General features: G+C 39.9%; 1 protein-coding gene across 2 annotated transcripts in view; it reads left to right on the forward strand.

Annotated features, from left to right (window-relative positions):
* The first annotated feature begins 563 nt into the window (after positions 1-563).
* The window catches only part of LOC106872844 (synaptotagmin-12), a 57170-nt gene continuing 47299 nt past the window's right edge, over positions 564-10434 (forward strand). Inside the window, exon 1 of one of the 2 annotated variants that reach the window (XM_014920096.3) lies at positions 564-720. The gene's annotated coding sequence lies outside the window, so the exon portion shown is untranslated. Of the gene's footprint in view, positions 721-815; positions 1966-10434 lie in introns of those variants that run through there. The other variant, XM_014920015.3, reaches the window with a different exon arrangement.

Here is a 10434-nt window from a genome sequence, read left to right on the forward strand (position 1 = left end):
TCTCTCACTTTCACTCTCGCTCACTTCGTAATCTCTCTCTCTCTCTCTCTTACTGTCATTCACTCACTCGATCTCGTCCCCTTTGTCTATCTGTCTCTCATTCTCCCTAGCTCCCTCACTCTGCATATTTCTTCTCTCTATCTCTTTCATTTTCGCCTCCTCTCTATCACTATTTCTACTTTCACTTTCACTTTCCTTCCATTCACCTTGTTTCCGGTTACAGTTCAATCGTACTCGTTTCCTTCCTCCCATTCCCCGTTTTCTATTTTTCCCGTCACAATGAATAAACGCAGCCTGGAATGTTCCCCGTGTAGATTTACCACTTGTGTTACTGTCCTCCGTTATAATAATAATAATAATAATAATAATCTCCTTCGAAACGAACCAGCCATTCCAATATAACACCGTTCCTCACAATAAGCAGCAGCAGCAGTAGCAGTAGCAGTCATAATAATATTCTGAGTAATATTAATAGTAGTAGTTATCGTAGTAGTAACATTTGTAGAGCATAGTGTTTATCATCATCATCATCATTATCATTATGTTTATTATTAATAAAATAATCTTTTCTCGACGGTTGTAATCAATGTTTATTCTCGATCAGACGGCAATTTTAATATTGGAACATTTCCGATATAGTCAGGTGATATTTTCCTCAAAGGAATTATATAAAATCTTTCGAACGGAACTAGTAATGCCATATTTTCCAGATATACGTATGTGAGTTTCGTTTATTTATTTTTTGTTTTTGCGAGATTTTTTTTTTAATGGTCATTTAGAAGTTGTTTGTTTAGCATAAAGCCAAACGTTTTGGCTGTGCTCTTCAGTAGATAAAAGAAAGAAAGACAGCTAGAGCGATAGAGAGACAGTAAGGGAAACAGAGGTAAATGTAAGAAAGGCAGAGACAGATAGAGAGACAATAGGAAAGATAGAGACAGAGAGACAAACAGAGCGACAGAGAGCGACAGAGAGAGACAGGCAGAGCGATAGGAGGGAGGCGGACAAAAGAGACAGAGAGATAATTGCGTGTGTGCATGTTTATTGCGACGCACATGTGAGTGGTTATTGTATTGAACGTTCGCATTTTCTTCATCCCATCCTCTGTCGTATCTTTTCTCTCCTCTTCCGCACACACACACGCGCACGCGCGCGCGCCTTATGCTTTGACAGAATTAACAAGAATCTGGTCGTGTGAGAGACATCGTGCTGTAACATTCTCTATTTGCTGCTGTCGTTTCCTCACGTTTTATGCGAATTACAAACCAATAATCACATCGATAGCTTCGATATATCATCGAAACCAATCAACTGTTGTACAATAATAATAATAATAATATATTTGCGCGCATGTGTATGTACGATCATGCGTGCTTCTAAGCACTCAACAGTATTTTCAACTGTTAGTTCTATTCACACGTTCATATATCCATAGTTTCTCACGCTCTCTCACTCTCTCTCACTCTCTCTCTTTCTCTCTATCTAACAATATATCCATACTGATATACATACGCTCGTATGTATATTCATATATAAGTATATATACGCACACATTCAGATCTGTACATGCACACACATGCACATTGTGTATACGTAACTCGATGTAAATACTCACAACTGTACCTCTCACCCTCACCCTCGCCCTCTTCTTCTTTCATTTTCTCTTTTTCATTCTCTTTCGTTTTCTCTCTTATTCTCTCTTATTTTCTCTCATTCTCTCGTTCTCTCATTCTCTCGTTCTCTTGCTCTGTGTCTTCACCGATAATACATAATTATATACACTTGTACCCAGCATGCTATAATAAACTTAACATACATTTCACATGGAATAATCAAAGTCACTTGTAATTCTTGGAGACATTCCTGCAGCTGGAAAAGAAAGGATAAACCCATCACTACCGACTTCGCTTCTGCTGTCAACTCTGTATTTTACTGACCGTTCTTGGATATATCGGCGGCGACACAGAGGTGAGTTTTGTTTGTTTCTCCTCTCCAAATAGCAGATCTGCCCTTATACCATGCCATCAGCATAAATATCACCATGGTATACCATCACACCATCATGCTATACCTCGTGTTAACCATACCATCAGGCTACCGTTTCACCTTTCTGCCACATCCATACCATCACATCTTACCACCACATGTTACCATCACCTTGTCATAAAACCATAACAAAAGGCCTCACCCTTACACCATACCATCACAGAATACCATTGACTATACCTTACCATTATATCAAATCAGCCACTTCCCCTCATCCTCACATCATACCATTCACTGTGCCTTATCATCAAACTATACCATCCACCACTCCTCACCTTCACACCATACCATCTCACCATACCATTCATTATACCTCTCCATCATATGCCATCACTCTATCTCATCCTCACATCATACCATCACTCCATACCATTCACTGTACCTCACCATCAAACTATACCATCTACCATACTCCACCATACACCATACCATTTACTACACCTCACACACACCATACAACCACTGTACCTCATGTCCACATTGTACAATAACAACATACCGTCATGCCATACCATTCACCACACTTCACCATCACATCATACCATCCACTACACCTCACCATCACAGCATACCATGCCCATTCCATCCACTGCACTTCATACCTTGCCATCTGCCACACCTTAAGACTCATGTTGAACCATCACAGCATACCATCCATCATGCCTCCTCATCGTACCATACCATCCACAACTACTTGTCATCAGACCATACCATTATACATTATACCACCACATCTCACCATCGAACCACAACACCCCTCCGTCAGTCCATACCACCCACCACACCTCACCACCACCAAACCATACCACCACTTCTTAACCACCGTCTCCCTCATGCTCTTCCCGGCAGTTCTCGTCACACACAAGACTCCCAGATTTCCCACCATCTGTCATTATGTCACCATGGAATCTCACACCAGCGTACCACCACCACTACGACGACGACGATGACGACCACCACCACCACCACCGTCGTCACCGCCGCCATACCGCTTCCATACACACCTTACAGTCATTCTGTGTGACCATCTTTCCATATTTACAATATTCCAGTTGTTCTACATAGAATTAGAGATATATCGTAACAAACAGTTGGCATTTTTAAAACTTCCTCTCTTTCTCTCTCTCTTTCTTTCTCTCTCTCTCTCTCTCTCTCTCTCTCTCTCTCTCTCTCTATCTATCTATCTATCTGTCTGTCTGTCTGTCTATTTGTCTACTAGTCGATTTGTCCTTATGTTTGTACATCTACCCATCTGCCCAACATGATATCTATCTATCTATCAGTCTATCTGTTTGTCTGCTGTCTCTCTGTCTATCTATCTGTCGGTCTATCTGTCCATCTCTCTCTCTATCTGTCCACCCCTCTATCTATCTATTTATCTATCTGTCTGTCTGCCTGTCTGTTGGTCAGTCTATCAATCTGTCTCTCTGTCTGTTTATCTATCTATCTATCTATCTATCTATCTATCTATCTATCTATCTATCTATCTATCTATCTATCTACCTGTCTATTCGTCTGTCTGTCTATCTATCTATCTATTTATCCATCCATCCATCCATCCATCCATCCATCCATCCATCCATCTATCTACCTATCTATCTGTCTATCTGTCTGTCTGTCTGTCTGCCTGTCTATCTATCTTGTCTTTACTCACCAGGTTTGAAGGGAGGGCACGTGCCCAATGCCGTCACCAGACTCTCCCTTCAAGACCAGCAGGACTGATACCATTAAATTACAGCTTAAAACAAACTGTTACAAGTTAAATCTTGTAGACAAAACATGAAGACTGGGCAGCAGGGAGTTCTAGAGGACCCATATTCTGCGAATTAAGGCCTGGGCACAATTGGTTAGGGCGGGGCCTGGTGGGGTTGGAGATGGACAGAACAACGGTGAGGAGAGGATTTGAGATGAGTGTGCATGAAGTATCTTTGAGGAGGTGGTATGGCAGCATGTGACTAGTTAGTTATGAGGAGCAGAGGCCATTAAAGTAGTAGTAGAGAAGGTTGAGGGAGGAGACAGTGTCCCCTGTGGGCTAGGGGCTGGAGGGTATCTGTCAGTGACTTTATGTTAGTCTGTCTGTCTTTGCCTTTTTGTTCATCTCTCTATCTTTTTATCTATCTATCTATTTGCCTGTCTGTCTATCTATACACATGTGTGTGAATATATACATACATATACATGTATATATATGGGAGAATATACAAAAAATAACAACAGACGAGGACAGGTGGTGTAAATAACAAAAGTATATATTAGTATGACGCTCGGGAATACGGAAAGTCTTTGACGTTTCGAGCTACGCTCTTCAACAGAAAGAATACGGAGACAAGGAGAAAAACACGGAGAAAAAAAATTGAATAGTGTTCAGTCAACGGTCAATCATATATATACATTTTTATATACATATACATATATATATACATATACATATATATATACATATATATACAAACATATAAATACATTTATATACATTCATACATTTACATATATATATATATATATATATGTATATATATATATATATATATATACATATATATACATACATACCTTCATACACACACACAAACATACACACACACACAAGGATGGGCATATATGTGTGTATGTATGTATGTATGTATGTATGTATGCGTGGCTGTGTTGTAGGAAGTTTGCTTCTGAACCAAATGGTTCCAGGTTCAGTCCCACAGTGTGGCGCTTTGGGCAAATGTTTTCTTCTGTAGCCTTTGGCCAACCAAAGCCTTGTGAGTGGATTTAGTAGACAGAGACTGCCCTGTGTATATTTATATATATGTATGTATGTGTGTGTGTATGTATCTGTATTTTTGTGTTCATCCTCAACCACTGCTTGACAAGAGGTGTTGGTGTGTTTACGTCCCTGTAACTTAGCAGTTTAGCGAAAAGCAACTGATAGACTTTATATCAGGCTTCACAAAAAAAAAAAAAACAAGTACTGGGGTTGATTTATTTAACCAAACCCTTTGAGGTGGTGCCCCAGCATGGCCACAGCCAAATGAATGAAACAAGTGAAAGATAAAAGAGAGAAGATACACCTGTATTTAACGATCAACAATACACCTGTATTTAACGATCAACACTCCACCTGTTTCATCTGGTAAACACAACATAAAAGCTTCTTGTCCCTTATACTGATTTCAAATGTTGACACAAGGCCAGCAATATCAAGGGAGTTAGGTTAGTCAATTACATCACCCCCTCCACCCCAGTATTCAACTGGTACTTATTTTGTCGACCCTGAAAGGACGAAAGGGGAATTTGAACTCGCAATGCAAAGATGGATAAAATGCCACTACGCATTTTGCCAGGCGCGGTAATGACTCTGCATATTTGCTGCCTTGATAATAATAATAATGATAATAAATAATAATAATAATAATAAAATTAATAATAATAATAATAATAATAATGCAAGAGGATAATGTAAAAGTGATACCAGTGGTGATTGGAGCGTTGGGCTCAATCCCTTTGAAACTTCAAAACTTCTTAAAAGGCAACTGGAAATCCCATGTAATATTGATGTCTTGTAAAAAGCAGCCTTATTGGGCACATCTTAAGGAAAGTATTATCTGTCTGAGATCCTTGTTGTGACTTGACAGATGACTAAAGACTCCGATGCATTTTTACCTACACTGTGTTATGAAGGAATAATAATAATAATAATAATAATAATAATAATAATAATAATAATAATAATAATAATAATAGTCTTAATTGAGAAAGAAAACAAACTATGCTGGATCATAGATATAGCATGCCCAGCTGACAACAACATATGCAATAAGGAAGAAAGAAAAGTTGAGAGAGATGACAGGTTAGCTTGGGAAGTTAAGCAGTTGTGGTGGATGTAAAAGGTAGCAGTAGTACCAATAATTGTCGGAGCCCTGGGAACAGTGAGGAAAAATCTCGAGAAGTACATGGAACAAATAGGGGCTGCAATAAGGGTGGAGCACTTGCAGAAAACAGTACTGCTTGGAATCGCTCGAATACTCTGGATGGTGCTCAAAAAATAAGGGGGTGTTACCTTAGCTCACTGGTAGTGGACAGCTAACACTGTAGTACATCTCCAGCGTTAGAAGCTGTGCAAAGGCAATAATAATAATAATAACAATAATGATAATAATAATAATAGTAATAATAATAATAATAATAATAATAATAACAACAATAATAATAATAATAATAATAATAATAATAATAATAACAATAATAATAATAATAATAATAATAATAATAATAATAATAATAATAATAATTACTATTATTATTATTATTATTATTATTGCCATAATGACTTCAAATTTTGGCACAAGGCCAACAAATATGGGGGATGGGGTTCAAGTCAAGTTAAATTGACCCCAGTGTTCAACTGGTATTTATTTTTATCAACCCTGAAATGATGAAAGGCAAAGTCAACCTCGGCAGAATTTGGTCTCAGAACATAAAGACAGATGAAATGCCGCTAAGCATTTTGTCCAATATGCTAACGATTCTGCCAGCTTGCTACCTTAATAATAATGATAGCAATAATAATAATAATAATAATAATAATAATAATGATAATGATGATGATGATGATGACGACGATAAGAAGAAGAAGAAGAAGAAGAAGAAGAAGAAGTAGAAGAATGGTTTCAAATTTTTGCACAGTGCTAACAGTTTTTGAGAGGAGGGGGAAGTCAGTTACATTGACCCCGGTGCTTAACCAGTCCTTATTTTATTGACGCCTAAAGGGATGAAATGCAAATTGGACTTTGGTAGAATTTGAACTTGGAATCTAAATACAAGTAAACTGCTACTAAGCATTTTTCCCCAGCGTCTTCACGTTTCTGCCAGCTTTCCTGCTCTCTTCTTGTTCTTTATATTACTGTCTTATTTTGTATGACCAAGGTTTCAACACACAGACACACAGACACACAGACACGCACACACACAGACACACACACACATATGTTCTTGCTCTCTCATGCACACATATGCTCTGATGCAAAGACATACTTTAACAGACATGTGCATTCACACACATACACAAATTAAGGCACACATGCACACACACACACGCACATACACAGAGAAATTTATTTACTTGTGGTCATGCTGGAGCACCACCTTCATGGGTTTAATTGAACAAATCAATGCCATTACATTTTTCTTTCCGTGTCTGGTATTTAATCTATCACTCTCCTTTTGCCAAACTGCTAAGTCACAGGGATGTAAACAAACCAGTGCCTGTTGCTAAGCAGTTCGAGTACATACACAAATGGGTACACACACACACTTGCACACACACATACACACGCACACACACATACACACACACACACACACACACACACACAGAGGCACTCGTCCAAGCACATACACCCAAACACACACAAACACATGCACACGCATATATACACACACACAAACATATGCTTAAAAAGACTATTACAAAATTTCTCAATACAATTGCAATATTTAAAGATGAATATTCTTTGACTAAAAATTATTAATGATATATTATTTTATAAGAGTTTCTTTAATATCCATCCTTTCATTCATGCACCCATCTGTTTTTTTCCTGGAAGGACCATTGGGGGTAGAATTCTCAGGCAAGTCTTCCATAGGGTCCTGTCAGAAGCAAATGTCATTAGATTTTCAGGCTGGGTTTCCAACCATGACCAACTAAGACTAGGAATATTATCCAGTCACCTTTTTCTCATAGACAGTGCCCAACTGACCCTATGATACTGTGTAGTTGACAAAATCAAAAAACAACGTGCATGCATGAAATTAAAGTTGTAAAATGGTGACAATTTAGCCATCGCACCCTGTAAATATATACTCTTTTACTCTTTTACTTGTTTCAGTCATTTGACTGCGGCCATGCTGGAGCACCGCCTTTAGTCGAGCAAATCGACCCCATGACTTATTGTTTGTAAGCCTAGTACTTATTCTATCGGTCTCTTTTGCCGAACCGCTAAGTTATGGGGACGTAAACACACCAGCATCGGTTGTCAGGCGATGTTGGGGGGACAAACACAGACACAAACATACACATATACACATATATATATACATATATATGACGGGCTTCTTTCAGTTTCCGTCTACCAAATCCACTCACAAGGCTTTGGTCAGCCCGAGGCTATAATAGAAGACACTTGCCCAAGGTGCCACGCAGTGGGACTGAACCTGGAACCATGTAGTTGGCAAGCAAGCTACTTACCACACAGCCACTCATCATCATAATCATCATCATCATCGTTTAATGTCCGCTTTCCATGCTAGCATGGGTTGGACGATTTGACTGAGGACTGGTGAAACCGGATGGCAACACCAGGCTCCAGTCTGATTTGGCAGAGTTTCTACAGCTGGATGCCCTTCCTAATGCCAACCACTCAGAGAGTGTAGTGGGTGCTTTTACGTGTCACCCGCACGAAAACGGCCACGCTCGAAATGGTGTCTTTTATGTGCCACCCGCACAAGCCAGTCCAGGGGTACTGGCAACGATCTCGCTCGAAAATCCTACGGGAGCCAGTCAGGCGGTACTGGCAACGGCCACGATATATATATATATAAATGGAACAAAAACGCAATAGAGGGCATTAAAACATTCGGACAGATAGACGATGCAAAGGTGGACAAGAGAAACAACAATTAGAAGGACAGGCGAAAGAAGGACGGGTCATTCTTGGCTTTCTTTCATCAGTCATGTCCCGGAAGTCATGACCATTTCGGGCAGTTACCACCACCATCTTCACCACCACCACCACCACCACCAACACCACATATATGTATATATACATGCATGATGGGCTTCTTTCAGTTTCTGTCTATGAAATCTATTCGCAAGGCTTTGGTCTGCCTGAGGCTATAGTATTAGACACTTGCCCGAGATGCCACACGGTAGGACTGAACCCTGCCACTATGTGGTTGGGAAGCAAACTTCTTACCACACAACCATGCCCGAAACCCTGGAAGCTTGTTCCACAGCAAGGCCATGCACACATACATGAAACACATGCAGCTACAGACAAACACATATTCACAGAAACACGCACGCACACACACACACTCTCACACATACACACACATACACATTCAGAGAAATGCATACATACACACACACACACACACACACGCGCGCGCACACACACATTGTTGTCTTGACTGCAAGATTAATTGAGAAACACAATTACAATTGATAAAATTATAATCTTACAGACTAATTAACTAATTGTGGGCTAATTAATTATCATTGTCAAGGACAAAAAAAAAAAAAAATGAAGCATTATGATATTTACATCCAGACCTATTTTCCAATCTGATCTCCGATCGCCATCAATACCTTATCAATATTTATATCTGTGCAGCTTCCCATTAGTTTGATCTCTGATCGTTATCAGGTATGTCATCAATATTTAGATTTGCTCTTCTTTCCAATCAGTTCAGAAAAACGTGTGTGAAAACCTATCATCATCATCACCATCATCGTTACCATCATCAACATTGTCTTTGTCATTATCATCACCCCACGACGATGATGATGATGACGACGATGATGACGATGATGATGATGACGACGATGATGACGATGATGATGATGACGACGACGACGACCACCACCATCTTCAACAATACCACCTCGCCACCGTCGTCACCGTCACCACTGCCACTGCCACCACCACCATCGCCGCCGCCACCGCTACAGTTTTAATGTCCACTTGCATGGGTTAGATAGAATTTCTTGAGGCAGATTTTCTACAGCTGGATGCCCTTCCTGTCACCGACACTCACCTGTTTCCGAGCAAGTTAATGTTTCCTCGTGACCTGAAATGTTCTTTCCACAGAAGATTGGACACAAACAACCCCTCCTGTATGACATTGATGCTCATTTACAATCATCACATAATGTCTAGATAATGCTACACACACACACACACACACACACACACACACACACACACACACACACTCTCTCTCTTACACACTCACATACACTCACACACAAACACACTCACACAAACATACTTGCACACACACACACACACACACACACTCAGACACACATGCAAACACACACACAAACACACTCACACACACCTGTACACACACACATATGCACTCACACACACATACATACACACACATACACATATACACGCACACACACACCTGTACACACACACATATGCACTCACACACATACATACACACACATACACATATAAATGCACGCACACACCTGTACACACACACATATTCACTCACACATACATACATACACACACATACATGCACGCACACATACACTGTGCTTGGAGTTTGGGTGGGTTGGGTGTGTGGTATCTGGATTGTGGCGGGCCCATTAAAGCCTCAAAC

Source organism: Octopus bimaculoides, chromosome 22 (genome assembly GCF_046866305.1).
Source record: "Octopus bimaculoides isolate indiv1 chromosome 22, ASM4686630v1, whole genome shotgun sequence".
In the NCBI taxonomy this organism is placed as follows: domain Eukaryota; kingdom Metazoa; phylum Mollusca; class Cephalopoda; order Octopoda; family Octopodidae; genus Octopus; species Octopus bimaculoides.